Source organism: Palaemon carinicauda, chromosome 18, assembly GCF_036898095.1.
Source record: "Palaemon carinicauda isolate YSFRI2023 chromosome 18, ASM3689809v2, whole genome shotgun sequence".
Classification (NCBI taxonomy): Eukaryota; Metazoa; Arthropoda; class Malacostraca; order Decapoda; family Palaemonidae; genus Palaemon; species Palaemon carinicauda.
The window spans coordinates 38542044-38559543 of record NC_090742.1 but is presented as its reverse complement, the minus strand read 5'-3'; the positions used below and the strand labels follow the sequence as shown (position 1 = coordinate 38559543).

The 17500-nt window shown below is 41.8% G+C and overlaps 1 protein-coding gene across 7 annotated transcripts in view; it reads left to right on the top strand.

Annotated features, from left to right (window-relative positions):
• Positions 1-17500, top strand: part of LOC137657781 (uncharacterized) — a 127196-nt gene that overhangs the window by 91503 nt on the left and 18193 nt on the right. For 4 of the 7 annotated variants that reach the window (XM_068392295.1, XM_068392293.1, XM_068392291.1 and 1 more), the window contains exon 2: positions 8799-9023. The exons of 2 other annotated variants lie outside the window; for them this stretch is intronic. The gene's annotated coding sequence lies outside the window, so the exon portion shown is untranslated. Of the gene's footprint in view, positions 1-8798; positions 9024-15673; positions 15858-17500 lie in introns of all 7 variants that reach the window. One more of the 7 variants, XM_068392292.1, reaches the window with a different exon arrangement.

Here is a 17500-nt window from a genome sequence, read left to right as displayed (position 1 = left end):
CCCAAAGTGCCGTAGACTTTCTGGTTAGGACAGCTGAAGTAGGTGAGGTTGTGGGGTTTGTGGTAATATTTCCAGGTATATATCTTTTAGTTAAAGTTATTGAACTACCCCTTTCTATGTCTGCAACTATGTATCCTTCGCGGAAAAAAAGTGTGGAAGAAATTTGTGGTTGGATGAAATGAAACAAAAGACCCCACAATGTGGGGTGTATGTACAATAGCGGCCACCTGTATGTATTATTATGTCTAACTTAGAATATGGCAGTGTAAGGTGTTCGCAGGGGGCCGTTATCTCCCCCGTTAGTCAAGTAGGAAAGGACATGGCTTGTAGGTTAGGCTAGGGGGAAAAGTTTACGTTAGTTATGCCCAATTTTAATTCAGTCCAGAGATGTATGTGATGCAGTGAAACTTACTTAAAGACTTGAGTGTGCTCTTATGTAAAGTAGGTAAAACTCAAGTTATAATAATGTGAGAATAAGGTCACGACACTTCGACTAACAGTACATATCTGTCAATATGTTTGCAACAGTAAAATGTTTAAAGGAAGACTAGCATGTTCTTCATATGGCCTAGTTTAGATATACAGGTTACTATATAACATCTGTTGAATAATCACCACAGTACTTGTGAACATCAAAACCTTACATTCTATCTTAACCCAACCATAATATTAGGTTGAATTGTTTTCATATCTCTTCCATGGTCATATTGGGTTGATATTTGATACATTAATTTCTAGCAAAACTGGAATTCCCTACAAGAAAATTGTATATGCTGTCTATTTGACATTTTGTCTTTATGACTAATGTGGCTAGGCCATAACTTGCGTATTGATTGATTAATTTGTGAACAATGTTTAAATGTCCTAAGTTCATTGTTTACCCTTGGAAGACTGATTTTGAGTTCCTGCGCTTGCCTTGTTAGTATTTACTTTTGCCAGTTTCTCCAATTTTTTTTAAAAATTATTATTTGGCCCTTTTAACCTATGAAATATGCACAACTTCTTGGATATTTCTCTACAACAGCCATAATATGTTCCCACTCTCCTTTTGAGTACTAGAATGACAACCACTATCACATGAAGACATCTTCAAGAAATAAGTGCAAGCTATTTTGAAATTGTGTGATTTCATGTTTCGATAATTGTGTTGAAACGCTACGTTCAGTTTATAGCCTAGCTATTGTTGCTCATGTAAAAGTAGAAAGTATATATCCATGTCCTGCCTCCCAGAAGAAAAGAGCAGTGAGGCTGTTCATTTACAGTACATGGCTGAGCAAAAATCATTACCTGACGTGATATAAATCATTGATGATTATACTTGCATAAACCATATATTTTTCCGAATTTTAGATAAGTATACTCACATGAACCATATGTATTTCCCAATGTGTGTGTTTGTGTTCATTATACAATTCTGAACACTGCTATTGGCGCAAGTCCCCCTCCCCCCCTTTTTTTTTTTTTTACCCAAAACCCTGGTTTCACACTATGATACCTCATAATTGTTTTCAAAAGAGTGGTTAGGAAAACTCGTGAATGGGTGGTATGCCCCAATATTCATGATCAGAAATTGATGAAACACATGATAGTGACAATTGTCACACCCTTTGTTTTGCCTGCAGATTCAATGGTGTGATGGGGAAAATGGGTGTCGTGAGTGGTCTGGCTCCCAGTTGGAAAGGTTTGGCTGCCGGCGGAAGAAGTCAAAGCGGAATATTTCTCCTTCGAAGGTTTCTTTGAAGGGGAAAAAATCCAAGGGGTCTTCTTCCGCTTCCTGACGAAGCACCTGCTCATTCGGTGTCTTCCGAGAAACTGTCGAGTAGTAGAGTAGACCCTTTAATTGATGGTCAATCCCAATCCTCGAGAGATGGTGCTGCACTCCCCTAGCGAAGCGGCCCTACCTCTCCGCCCAGGTGAGGTCTTATCTCTTTCTCCTTTTATTCAGGCGTGGTTTTCCTCGGAACTTCCGGGTCTGCCCTCCAAGGACACCTTGCTGCAGTTCATCATCCGTGGTGCAAGTGTTCAGCCTTCGTCGACTTCGGAGGTGGATCATCTTGTCATATGTTGACGTTGTGGTGTCTAAGGTGTCTTCTGCTGCTGCTGCCACCGTCGACTCTTCCCCTTCAGACACTTCAGCTGTTGCCGCCGACTGCGCTTCTCCCATTCCTGATCATCTTTCGTGGGCGAAGCTAAGTTTTTCGTCTCTCCTCCGAGTGTTTCTTCTTGGAGGAGTTCGCTCATAGACTCCTCTGCAGAGGATTACTGCTTCTAAAGGTCAGCTTGCTGATCCACTGGCCCCCAGAGGACGTCGATGATCTCGCAGAGCTCTCCCTCTGCTTCGCCTTAGAGGTGGCCCTTCACCATCGTTGAAAAGCCGCCGCTTCGGCTCTTCAGCCTCGTCTTTGCAGCCTTCCCCCGCAGAGGAGCCTCCTCTTCCATCGTCTTCTGGCCCTCGACTTTTGCCCGTTCCTAGACCTCCTGATGTCGCTGCCGCTAGTCGTCAGACTTCAGCCTTAGATGCTTCTGTGGATAGCTCTCGATCCCTTTTGGAGGGTGCTCGCCATTCCAAAGGGCACATCCATGTTCCTGACCGTCTGACCTGCCTTCTCTGTTCCTGTCTACTTGTAATGCTTCCAAACATCACTTGCCCTCGTGAATGCGCCTTTCTTCGCAGCGTTCTAGACCTTTGGCTGGGCCTCGGCGCTCTCCAACGCACCACCGCTCATCAGTGCACTAGCGCTCACCAACTACTCTCCAGCGCTTTCCCGTCAACGCTTTCCAGTGCGACAGTGCCGCTCGAATGCTCAGCGATCCCCTGATGGCTGGCGCGCTCCAGCTTGATCACACCGGTCCAGACACAGCGTTTGCCAGCTTACCCCCGCTCTCCTACTCGTCAGCGCTCTCCTGCGCATCAGCGCCCTCCTTTGCACCAGGGCTCTCCAGCTGACCAGTGCTCTCCTGTGCACCAGCGCTCTCCTGCGCACTTGCACAAGAGGCAAAAGGAAAATAAGGGTAAAGGTTTTGACAGGTCACCATTGCCCCATTCTCCTCTTCACAAACGCATTACAGTGCACTCACCAGGAAAAGAGGGAAGGGGGCTCCACAGAAGGTTTGAAGATTCCGAAGATTCCATCTTCGAAGGCGGACCCACCGCATCAACCATCAGTTGAGACTCCTCAGAGGGATCCTTTGGTCCCTTTCTCTTCAGATCTTTCTGACAGGGCTACCATCAGCAAACAGCCTAGGTTCAGTGCCATGATCAGAGCAGTTGTGCAAGCCTTCGGGTCTGCTTTCTCATCTCGCTCTTCGGAGATCTCGCAATATCCGACATCACCAGCAAATCTCCTGCAAAGAACCTCGGCTACTTCTCCCTTGAAGAGAAAAAGAGGAGTCATAGACGCGGTAATATCGCCTAGGGTGAAACTGACTCCTGTTAGGTCTACCAGGCCTGTCCTTCCTGACTCGCCCTTCGAACACTCTCCTAACTCACCTCTGCCGAGGGAGCCTTGCCAGGTACGTATTACCTCCCTTCCACCTTTGGAGGAAAATTCTCCTCGCACAGAGAGTTCTCCACCACCAGCTGAAGTCAGGAAGGACAACTCCATCAGTCCTTCAATGCTGGAGTCCTCTTATCTCCTTCCTCAGGAGGAATCGAAGGACTCTCAGACTACCAAGTCCTCTTCAAGGACTTCCAGGCCTACAGGAACCACCAGTCACTCTAGGGATGTTCACACCCCAGCCCAAGAGGACCACTCTGGGGTGGAAGAAGGAGACCTTGCTGCCAGTCCCACTTCAGAGGGGGAGCAGGAGTCAGAACATGCCTTCTGGCAAGTCCTGACTCGTCAGGGTACTCGACGGGGTTACCGATCCAGAGATACCTCCCGAGAGGCGTGTCTTTGACTCTCAGAAGCCTTCAAAGACCAGTTCAGCCTTGCCCTGGTTTCAAAGGCTAAAGAGTGTCCAGGCAAAGGTTGCCCAACAGCTCTCCAAGCTCTCCCCCCTCTCAACATTTCAGCTCTACCACCAAGCCCCTCCCACCTCCTCTTGTCCAGCAGATGAGATATTTTGAGGTCTGGGACGAGCCACGTCCACCTCTTCCACTCCACCACTCTGGAAGAGCTCACCAAGGGAGTCTCTCTTGAGAGGCTCTCCAGCCGTCAGATCTCTTTCGGCAGCCAAGATCCACAACCAAGAAAAGGTCACATAGTATGCTATGCAGGTTACTTCGTGGCTTGATGTTTGGTTGGGGACCCTGGGAATCCTGGTGTGAACCGAGGATTTTTCCAAGGAACGTACCAGGGAAGCTATGGAAGCTATAGAAACTTTCCTTCTCTCAGGCACTCACACCATTAAGTTTATTGCCCACCAAGTCTCAAACTTATGGGTGAACACCATCCTGAAACATCGAGATGCTGTGTCTGAGAAATTCCATCAGCGTGTCCTGAATGCCGAGATCGTTGGGCTCGGGAACTTCTCTCTAGAGGGATCCTCTATTTTCGAGTCAAAGGATGTGGAACAAGCTGCTGAGAGGTTGAGGAAGTCTCGCCAGGACCCCCTCCTCTGTAGGGCTTAGCCATCTCCTCAGTCGTCCAGTCCAGCTAAGACTTCGACGAACAAGACAGCTGCGAAGACAGTGGTGTCTAAAAAGCCTTTTCCGACCAAGAACATGAAAGGCACAAATTTCTCCAGGGGGAGGAAAATTTCCTAGAGGGAGCGTCTAAGGATAGGCACTTATCCTCTTGACCACCAGTGGGGGTATACCTACAAAGCTGCTGGGACAGGTGGAAGCAACTCAGGGCCGAACCCTGGACAATCTCCGTGATTTGTTTGTGGTATCGCGTCACGTTCACAGCATCTCTCCCTCCCTTGATCAGTAATCCAGTGTCAACGGACTCCTTTGCGATGGGCTCAGCAAAGAGGCTAGCCCTCCGGGCAGAAGTCCAGACCCTGTTGAAGAAGGGCGCTCTCCAGGAGGTCCTCGGCAGGTCTCCAGCCTTCTTCAGTCGGCTCTTTCTTGTGAAAAAGACGTCTTGAGACTGCAGACCAGTCATCAACCTCTCAGCTCTTAACAAGTTTGTAAAGCAAACTCCTTTCAGCATGGAGACGGCAGATGCGGTCAAACAAGCTGTAAGACCACAAGACTCCATGTGCACACTGGACCTAAAGGACACATACTTCCAGATCCCAATCCATCCGTCTTCAAGGAAGTACAGTACTGTACTACTTAAGATTCAGCATAGACAACAGGAAATACCAGTTCAAGGTGCTGTGCTTCGGTCTTTCCACACCACCTCAAGTCTTCACCAGTGTTTTCGCCCTTGTGTCATCTTGGGCACACGGGATTGGTATGCGTCTCTCCGTTATCTGGACGACTGACTAATCCTAGCAGACTCTGCATCAACCCTTCTTTAACACTGAAACCAACTTCTGAGGTTTAGCCAAGATCTGGGGATCATGGTAAACCTCGGGAAGCCCTCCCTGCTTCCTACGGAAAGACTGGTATACCTAAGCATGATATTAGACATTAATCTCCACAAAGTCTTCCCATCAGATGACAGGATAATGAGGCTGAGAAAGGTCGTAAGACCCTTTCCCAGACGAGGAGAACTTCCAACCCAGACGTTGCTACATTTTCTCTGGCACCTTTAATCTTTGGCCCGTCTAATTCCCAACTGTCGCCTCAGATTTGGTCTCTCCAGGGGCGACACAAGTCCTGGTGGAATCAGGCTTTTTACTCCCCTGACATCCTGATCCCCATGGGATCAATGGTTATGGCCCTTGTATCAGAAGAGGATCTTTTCGTCTTCCCCCAGATTTGATGCTGTTCTCAGATGCTTCATAAAGAGAGGGGTTGGGATGTGCTACACCACATGACCTCAGGCCTCGGGTTAAAGTCGGAAGAGTAGCTCCACATAAATCTCCTAGAGATGAAGGCTTTCTTTCTGGCCCTTCAACAGTTCCACCAATTCCTGATGGGCCACTCAGTTGTGGTGATGCGATAATACCACAGTAGTGGCTTACATCCAGCAAACAAGGAGGTACGTTTTCGCAGCCCCTATACCATGGAACAGTAGAGATACTGAGATGGGCCGAGATTCACTCAATACCACCATCGGCACACTTCATTCCAGGTAAAAGGAATGTGCTCGCCGATAGTCTGAGCAAAGCATCACAGATAGTGAGTACCAAGTGGTCTTTGGATCATCTAGTAGCCAACAAAGTCTTGACTTCGTGGGTTCTCCGACTGTGGATCTCTTCGCAACGGCCCTGAACTTCAGGCTCCCATTGTACTGCTTCCCAGTCCCAGACCCCAAGGTTCTCTGACAAGATGCATTCAAACAACGGTGGGACAACATCGACATTTACACCTTTCCACCTGTGTGTGATGAGGAAGGTATTCGACAGGGCCAGAACATCGGTCAACCTCTTAATGACTTGAAGCTCTGCTATGGCATCATGTGGAATGGTTTTTGGACCTTCTGCAACTCCTGACGGAGTCTCCAAGAGAACTCCCTCCGTGACATTATCTACTCAAACCACCACATGCCAACGTTATCCACAAAGCCTTAGCTTTGCTACAACTTCACGCCTGGAGACTAGCCAGCATCTCCTCACTCAGCAAGGATTTTCACAAAAAGTTGGGAGGAGGATGTCTGGATACCTGTGTAAATCATCAGGAATAGTCTACCAGGCAAAGTTTAAAGTCTTCTATGGATGGTGTCGTGGAAGGGGTATCTCTCCTCTCGATGCCACTACAGTATTCCAGTAATAGCGGAGTTCCTTGTGTATTTGCATGAAGAAATGCGCCTTTCATTTTTGGTGATAAAAGGCTCTCGCTCAGCCTTAAGCCTTGCCCTTAGATTGAACGATATGTACATTTCCTCATCGCTAGAACTTTCTTTACTCATACGTAGTTATGAACTTGCCCGTCCTCAGTCTGAAGTAAGACCTTCCCTTTGGAACACGGTTCGAGTTAGAGTTCTCAGGTCTATGAACCATTACGCCAGGCAACAGATTGCCACCTAACTTGAAAGACAGTGTTCCTTCTAGCTTTGGCCTCAGCCAAGCGAGTCTGTAAATTTCATGGTCTCTCATACGATATTGCCCCTTCAAGGGGAAGGGTAGAGGCAACGTTCAGCTTCGTCTCTGAGTTTGTCAAGACACAGAATGCAGGCGTGGCGGATCCCCCGATTTGACTCCTTCCGGATTTCTAGTCTCTGCTCCGTAACTGGTGACCCTGGTCATTTCTTACTCTGCCCAGTAAGGAGTTTGGGGCTGTATCTCAAGAGAACAGCCATAGCCGTCCCCTTTCGTCAGCACAGGGAGGAACAAGGAGGGTCACTAAAAACACCATCTCTACTTGGATGCGCGAGGTCATGGACTATGCCCTGAATCCGGACCCTCTTTCACGTCGCCCCAGAGCTCACAATGTTAGGGCCGTAGGTACGTCTCTGGCCTTCAAGAGAAACTTCTCAGTGACGCAGGTTCTACTGGCTTGCGTGTGGAAGCGTCAGAATACGTTCACAACCCACTACCTGCAAGACGTGACCCATAGGAGGCTCGATACGTTCTCTATTGACCCTGTGGTGGCTGCACAACAGCTGGTATAATACCTTGAGCCCCATATTGGACAAGTAGCAGAAGTTTGAGAGTACTGTTACCCAGTTTTTGTCTGCATGAATAAAAAGGTTTGACTGGCTCTTCTTCTTTTCTTCTTACTTCCCTGTATTGGAGAAAAGCAGCATCTCAGGTTCTCTGCACAAGCTGAACTCGAATCACTTCAGGTAAACCTTGTATACCCTAGTATCAAGCTAGTACTGTACTGTTGCGTCCCCATACCCTGGCAAGGTGTTATTGAGAAAGTCTTGGTTATAAGTTTTTGTACAAAGACTTGGAATAACTTTCACCTGGACAGTTACACTTCTATATATCTCAATACACAGCTTGGGTGGGCAACGGACCTTGCGTAACAGGGTTTAGTGAGGTGTAGGGACTCCTTATTTTTCTTGTACAAAGTTATTCAATATAATGAGACCCCGGCTAAAGCCTAAAATCCAGATTGGTAGGGACGTCCACCCTCCTCCTTTGTTTTCTAACATTCTTAAGTTTTTCTTTTTTCAATGACTTTAAATGGTGAATCCTCCTGGGTAAAAATAGTGATGGTTGATTAATGAAAGCTATAACGTTAAACCTTGATTTGTCCCAACGCTGTTACTAATTCATGTTCTTCTGTTATGAACTAACCTATGTTCTTTTATTATGGAAACTCCTATGGTGTAAGGCTACGGTTCTTGAAGTTTTTAGTGTAACTTTTTTTTTCAGAAAATAGAATGAGGTTGGGTTGCTAAATGATCCTCCCAATAGAGCGCCCTCCCTTTCATTTCATCTTTGAATCTAACAGATATCCTCGACACAATATCCCCATCTGATTGGATATAGAATAGCTTTTTCTTTTCAAACCTACTTGATTTAGACTAGTCTCTCTTGGTCCCACCTCCCTTCAACATCCATTCAATTAATTCTATTAAGAATCTCCCACCACTTGTTATAAACGGTACCTTGAGTGAATGCACATTAATAATTAGAAAGTTTGAGTTGACTTACAATTGTCTAAGATATCAATTGATCATAATTCAGTTTTATTTACAGAAAATAGTTTCAACTTGTGATTTGTTTGTCTGGATATTAATGAAATAGTGAAATTGGGAATAAAGATGCAGCATTTTGTCCCCTGAGTTGAATAAAGATGTGTTGTCCCTAGAATAAGTTTTATGAATATTTTCATTTTTGCATTTCAGGTCCGCTGTCTGTGGACACAAAGTGAATGCTGTAGATTGTGAATAGACCCCCCCCCCATTTGAAGTCTATCAGTTTGATAGATTTTGTGGCTAATTGTCATTTGTCACGTTCATCTCATTTGCCCCAGTTTTCTTGAGCGGTGCAGGTTAATCTGCATCTCTCTTGATTTCTCTGACAACTGAGACTATTCGTGCTTTAGTACAAGCTCCACATTTCTGTTAAAGGTATTTTATTTTATTTACTACTGTATTTTGTTTGTTGAAATATTATCATGAATATACTGTATCACTCACTAGTGTACTAAAAAAAAATGATGTGTTCCAACACAGAATACTTACCTCGAACTACTTTCTTAGGAGTATCTGGGATCTCCTCCCAACCGACCAGAGTTTTGTGTAGTTTACCCTAGTCCCGTTTTCTATGAGGGGTAACCTCAGGTGGAATGGAACATGCCCTGAGGCTATCCCCAGGTCAGAGATCATGCTTGCTCAGGTCTCGATCTCCAGTAAGTTTTCTGGTCGCGTCGTGATAACATCTCGACGCTCTCTCCTTACCCAGTGCGACCCTTTGTGTCCCCGACCCCCCTTTTGTGTCTTTCGCGGTCCCCACGTGGACCCATTATTATTATTATTATTATTATTATTACTACTACTACTACTATCCAAGCTACAACCCTAATTGGAAAAGCAAGATGCTATAAGGCCAGGGGCTCCAATAGGGAAAAATAGCCCAGTGAGGAAATGAAATAAGGAAATAAATAACTGAATCAAAATTTGGTTGATTGCATCATGCCTCATGCTTTTGATGACATTTGTGGACTAAGAAAAAGCCTTTGATAGTATATAGTACTGGCCAATTTTATTGCGAGTCCTGCGGTATTATGGAATTCCTCCTAAATATGTAAATTTGATTGTCTGTTCATGAACGTAGCAAGTGCAAAGTTAATGTTGGTTGAGTCCTATCAAATGAATTTCCTGTGAACAGTGGAGTACTCCAAGGGAATGTGTTGCCACCTATGTTATTTATCCTCATGAATTTTGTAATGCATAGAACAGTTGCGGATGGTGGAGAAGGATTGTACTGGATTGATAACGAAGTTAGTGGACCTAGAGTATGCTGAGGATGCTGTCCGTATTAACAGAACACCACAGGATTTGCAAAGCTTACTAACCAGAATGCATGAAATATCACATGAGTTTGGGCTCAAGATAAATAGAAGAAAGACAGAGATGATAAAAGTGGACTATGCAACTGTAGATGAAATATTGGAAGGAGAAAGGTTTAATGAGGTGGAATCATTTAGATATTTAGGAACTATGATCTCTAATACAAGATCTTTGGAATTGGAGTTTAATGAAAGATTAAAAAAGAAAACAACTCGGACAATGGCTAGGTTAAGTAGAATTTGGAAAATCAAAACACCTGAAATTACATAAAAATCAGGCTATGTAACACTTTACTAAGATCAGTGTTACTATATGGACATGAGTTGTGGTATGACAATGAAACAATATCCAACAGATTTTGTAGATTTGAGAAAAAAAAACCCATAATAATACTGGGAGTTAAATGGCAGGACATGATTTGAAATGAAGCTTGAAGAGTGATTACTCGAGTGCCATACGTGAATGAGATCATGATGAGGGGTAGATGGAGATGGTATGGGATGCTCTTGGTACTTTACAAGGGAGGTTAGTTCAACAAACATGGAACTTCCTACCATCAGGTAAGAAATTGCCAGGGACTCCCCCCCCCCCCTCATAACAAGGCATCAGAAATTATCACCTTGTCCTGCCTCTGGCTCGATGAATAATCCATACTCAGGCTAGAAAGACCCCAAGTAACTTTCGGTGCCTTGACATGTCTCTCAAGGAGATTCCTGATCATACGAAATACTAGTTGTTTTATTCCATAGATCAGTTGGAGTTTAGGATAGAACAAGTAGCTGGGACATATTACTCCCACCCCTTATTTGTGTTCAAGCCGTGATTGCTTTGGAAGAGTGTACTCGGGGATTCCCTTTCTATCCAAGTATAACAATATTAGAAGACCCTGTTCATCTTTGGGAAGTGGCGCTAGGAAACCCCCCCCCCCCAACCCTTGAGCATATGGTTTAGGTAGATTTGCCACAACCTAAGTGTTCATCAGTACCATTTGATTACAATAGCCTCCAAAAGTATGTTGTTAGTGATCTTTTGCACACCCCGATGCTAAGCATTCAAGAGCTCAGTGTCCTTTTATAAAGGTAAACGGAAATAAAAACCTAATACTCTCGGGAAATGTTGCAAGGGATCCCCCCCTCGACCATGTGATACATGTAGATCTGCTGCAACTGTGGCATTCCACAAGACCACGCCTTGTTACAATCTTCAACTGGTGGAGGGAAAGAAACACACCCTAAGATAATTACCTTTAAAAAGGCACATGAACTCTATGAACATCTTCACAATGGGTGCCGTGGTGATAGGACTATTATGACCAAACTGACAGTCTCACAAGACGCATGCCAGTTTCCAGCCACAGAACTCCCTTTCTATCCAAGTATAACTATCGGAAGAATCTGTGCATCTTTGGGAAGTGTTTCTAGGGTAGGACCCCCCCCTTGAGCATATGATTTATGGAGATTTGCCACAACCTTGGTGTTCAGCAGTACCACTTGATTACAATAGCTTCCAAAACTACATTGTTAGTGAGCTTTTGCACGCTCCGATGCTATGCATTCAAGAACTCCGTTTCCTTTTATAAAGTTCAACGGAAATAAGAACCCAATATTCTCGGGAAGTGTCGCCATGGACCCCCCCTCGAACATTGTATACGTGTATCTGCTGCAAAACCTTTGCGTTCTACAAGACCCACGCCTTATTGCAATCCTCAACTGGTGGAGGGAAAGAAATACCCCTTTAAGAAAGGCACATAAAGTCTATGGATATCCTTTCAATGGGTGTCGTGGTGATAGGACTATTATAACCAAACTGACAGTCTCACAAGATGCATGCCAGTTTCCAGCCACAGGTTTCATTACTCTGACATTCATGACCAGGAAGACCGTGGAAGAGGAAACGATCATCTTTGCTCTTGAAGCATGGTCTGGGTTTTTTCGCCCGTAAACAAGCAAGTGTGGCTCAGATCTCTTTAGTACAGTATTATCATATTAGACATTTTCCTCTTGTTTATTATGTAACACTTAGTTCCTACTACTTCACTCCAGGCAAAGATTACCTTTTGGAAATCTGATTGATCAGTTTTGCCTTCTACGATGTTCCTAGGCGGTTCTCTTTGATCACCTACTTTTGTTACTAGGAACTTGATCAGAGAAAGTTTTTAGCTCTCAAGAATCGGAAGTTTGGCCTTGCCTCTTTTCGAGCTGATTACACTAACCTCTGTGATTCACAATTGATCTCTTCCTATTACTTGAAGTAATTAGATCTTCCTGAGAGGAAGGGTTTGCCACTTGACTTATATGGAGACTTCCTCCCTCCTAAGGAAGACTCCCCATATAAAGGACTCTGAAGTTTGTATCTGCATGGGAATAAACTACAAATTTTATTTAATTTGTATTTTTCCTAGTTATACAAACCTGAATCATTTACCAAAGGTCCCGCCTCAACATCCCCGCAAGTTTTTTGCCAGGTGAGTGTTGTGAGAGACGCTGTGAGCATGCTCTACGTTTACCCAGCATGAGGCATGATGCAATCAGTCAAATTTGTGATTGGCCAGTTGTAGAAAACACATTCATTAGTAACCCCATATAAACAAATCAAAATTGCATTGCTAGGAAAAATACAACTATACATTATTATGGTACTTTACTATTGTGTGAATTTTAATGTGATACATAATGAAGAGTAGAATTGTTTACCTAGAAACCTCTTTTTTGCAGCATGAAGATGATTGTATTCTTCAATCTAAGATCACATGTCCATGTCCCAGAATTTACAAGCTATTAATAATACAATGAAACCTCCTTATTAGCTGGGTTAGGTAACAGAGATGGGCAAAAAAACATAAATACTTGCTGTCCTATGGAGAGTTCACTCCTAACCTATCAACTCACAGCCAAATGCATATAAGCGGTCAGCTAACACCCTAAGTACTGTCTAATATTGTTTTTACTTGGTTTCTGTCACAATATGATTATTATGTTAATGAATGAACACATTCAGTAAATGTATAGTACATGTATAAATGTGTACCATGTACACGGTAAGACTAAGGTACACATGAGTCATTACACTTATACCTACTGTACATGGTGTTTTCGACAGGTTCATTGAAACTCGTCATACTGTACTCAGCCTATATATACATTACTGTAAAAAACTCTATTTTGTATACAGTACTGTACAGTAGCTAATATAACAATAACATTGCAGTATCACACAATGAATATCCTAATACAATGCAAATTAGAATGAAAAGAATATGCACAACACCACTAACCATTTTCATACAAAATTTTACACAATAATTTTGAAACATGATGCAACTCTGAGCTGTTGACTGTTTGGCGGATGGGGTACCATAATGTACTGTACATATCAGGTTTTATACTAAAATCACTATAACACTGGATATGTACAGATTTTTACATCACAATGTGATACTACAAAAAATACCAAAGCAAGAGATGCACACACGAGGAGAAACGATGCAAGGCTGAATCCTTTCGAACGAAAGATGGGGTATTGTACTGTACTGCGTGGAGAGGGGAAAACGTAGCAAATCATGCTAATCGCAAAACCCCGAATGTGTGTGGTTTTTTTTTTTTTTTTTTTTTTTTTTTTATTATTAAATATGTTATATGGTTTTCTGTATCGCGAACAATCAAAAGTGCAAAGAAAGAACCCGTGAATAGGGAGGGCTGACTGTATATAATAGATCAGTGCAATAAATATTTCCATGGGAAAAAGAAAAACAGCCACAGTTAACTGTACTGAATTGAAAAAGAAAAAAGTCAGAAAATTTTGTGAAGGAATGCATTTCAAGCTCAGTAAGTTTTATCATGTACATTAGCCAATTGGCTTTGCGGTTTCTCTTTACTGTTTTCCAAACTGTCCATAGTAGGCCTAAGCTAAAGAAGTCTTGACATGTATTCCTGGTTCTGATCTCAACCCCTAAAATGGGGAGTGCCACATCGGTACAGACTGGACTCAAATTTGGTCTCTGGAAAGGATCATTTACTTAGTAGAAGGCTTGCATGGCTGTTCAACTCCTTTTTATATTTTTCTCTTAATTTTTTGTGGATGAAAAGAAGATAGCTTAAATACAAATGAAACTGAGGGCATAGAGATATTACTAGATTTAAACAGGAAAGGCAAAGAACCCAATAAAACCCACCCCACCTTGGTTTTTCTTTGGGGAAAAAAAAAAAAAAACAGGTTTTTTGCCAACCCTTCTTTCTGAAGTTGGAAGTGCAAGAAACTTTCATCCGCTTGTTTATTAATTACAGATAAGCTATATGCAATAATTCTTGCAGTCAACATATTTTTAAAAATGGTAATCAAAATAGTTTTTATACAATTTATCTGGATTACAGTGTTGTTTTACTCTCAAGCATTGTCAGCCCATCAGCTAGTACAAAATGTGCAGGACTGGTTAATAATTCTGCAGTCGAGGAAGAATATCATTGTTCACTTTTGTTGGGTCCCTGCCTACATTGGGGTGAATGGGATTGAATGGGTAGATAAGGTAGCTAAGGAAGCTTCCTTACAAAGACCTTTAAAGTAAGATACATTTTCCCTGTAAGAATGTGGCAGGCTCGATGATCTGAACTGATGAAAAATACAAGATTGAAACAAATCCACCCTTCGGTGGATAAATGGTTATTTTGCAATTCTAAAGTAGTAGGGCTGACACCATTGTAACTAGACATGCCACCCACAATTATTTAATGAGTGGGGAAGGGAGACAGGCTCCCTTTTGTAAGACCTTCAAGTGACAATGAATATTAAACATATTTTAGTCGATTGACCTGTTTTAAATCTTCAGAGGAGGACACATTTATGATAGGACAAACCTTTAGGAGGTATTCTCGGGAAAAATTCTAATACCCTGAACTTGAAAAAATATATGTAGTGTATTGGTTTACATCACGAGCTTTAATAATATAATAATTTGTTTATTTAATCCTTTTAATCTCTTAGTATTTCACATTTAGATGTTATTGTATGAAAGGGGTTTATTGATTAAAATGATATCAAATTGTGTGATTGTGTGGGTATGATTGATTAATTTGCTTTATATAGTGCTAAATATCCTTTGATGCCCAAGTGCCAGGCTTAGTTCTAAGTTTATTTTCAAATCAGTTCAATTATCAACAGTTAAATCCTGTCCCCTTTTCCAAACCAAAAATTTATGAACTTTATCCTTGATTATCTCAACTTTTTGAGTTTCAAAAGATTTTGTTCCGACTTATCTAGAATCATACAGGCAATCTGCATTTCTCATATTGCTTCAAGACTAAATTAGACATTTGTTTTGCTCTTTGCCAGTCTTCATACCACAAAGGTACTGCTACAGGTATTAAAAGTTATAATCATCATAAGTATTAAGTTTATTCAGGAAACTGTACCGTGAATTAATGTAGAAATACCTATGAGGACTATATTATTTTATAAAATTGAAAGTAAAAGATTTTTAAGGAAAAATAAGATGAGATTTTTGGTGATCAATCAATTTTGTTTTGTGGTTTGGATCTTTCATTCTACGTTGTTTCAAGTACAGTATTGTTCTATCTGGTCTTCAGCTATTTTGAGTCATTTATAAAAATGTATCTTTGTTAGTTATTAGACATATTTCTATATATTTTATGAATTCAATTTGGGGAAATAGATTTAAAAGATTTGACCATATTCTCTCTAATTTAAAATGACAGGCAGTTGATGATACATCCCCTACAACCTAGTATCAAGAAGAATCCTTGAGTAGTATCCTGTGCAAGTTTTGCCTGGTTGATAGTCTTGTTGTGTGGTTCTTGGTATACTCTGCACTTCTGATTGTTCTGACAGTAAAGTAACCTTTGCACCCATACAATCTCTAAACTCTCCATTTTGACAAAGGTAATGTGATTTTTTTTATATATACAGTATATATCTTTAAAGGAATCTTGAAATACTTTTCTTATGATAATGTTAACGATACTGTTATAGTATCATTGTCAGCAACCTGTATCTTTCTCCTTCTCTAACCTTTGGTTAATTTTAATTGTACAGTTGGCCCTCCTTATTCATGGGTTTGATCTTTATCGATTCAGTCTTTCGTAATACAGAAAGCCATATAATAATGAATAAAAAATCGCCTCCCTATTTCGCGATAACAACTGTCTCCGGCTGGTGTTTTCAAACCAACCGTGCAAAGCAGAACAGCCCGACTCTATAGCTAGCGCACACACATTCTCTCTCTCTCTCTCTCTCTCTCTCTCGCTCTCGCTCTCTCTCTTTTTTTTTTTCATTAATAGAGCATGCCCAAATCATCTCCATTTACCCATATCCATGGTCTCAATCACTTTACTCTCTCCTGATCTCATCCACATATGGCAACTGAGTAATCTCTTTTATAGTTTCATTTCTAATTCTATCATGCCATTTAACTCTATAATCTTCTGAAGTTTTTTTTCTCAAATCTACTAAATCTGTCTGAGATAGTTTCATTGTCATACCATGACTCCTGTCCATACAGTAACACTGATCTCACTAAACTGATATACAGTGAACCCTCGTTTATCGCGGTAGATAGGTTCCAGACGCGGCCGCGATAGGTGAAAATCCGCGAAGTAGTGACACCATATTTACCTATTTATTCAACATGTATATTCAGACTTTTAAAACCTTCCCTTGTACGTAGTACTGTTAACAAACTACCCTTTGATGTACAGAACACTTAATGCATGTACTACAGTACCCTAAACTAAAACAGGCACAAATATTAAAGGCAATTTTATATCATGCATTTCCTAAACACGCTAAAAAGCACGTTAAAAAATGGCAACCAATGTTTTGTTTACATTTATCTCTGATCATAATGAAGAAACAAACTGGAGGTAGAGCTTTGCTTATTACCCAGACATATTTCCCATACTATTCCCTTAGAACTACATCACATCTTCCTACTTTAGATATATATATATATATATATATATTATATATATATATATATATATATATATATATATATATATATATATATATATATATATATATATATATATATTTCAATATTAAACTTACCCGATGATCATATAGCTGTCAGCTCTGCTGCCCGACAGAAAAACCTACGGGCGGAATACGCCAGCGATCGCTATACAGGTGGGGGTGTACATCAACAGCGCCATCTGTCAAGTAGGTACTCAAGTACTCGATGTCAACACAGAACCAATTTTCTCTCTGTCGTGCCACTGGCAAGACCTACCTAATACGCTGTTACTAACTGGATTTGTTTTCACAACTATTTGGTGAAGTACACTATTCCAGTTTTGAGCTTTCGCTATGCAGGGGTTTTATCTTCATTTCAAAACTTGAACTCGTTTTGGATAGATTTAATTATGGTGACAAAGAGAGTATGGACTCTCTTTCACTTTTAAATGGCCGACCCTTCCCTTAGACGGAAGTGTGTTTAGGTTTTTAGTAATTTGGCTTAACACGTTATAGATCTATTTTTTGTATCTCTCCGCCTTTATTAGGCCTCTTCGATTAACTTTCCTTTT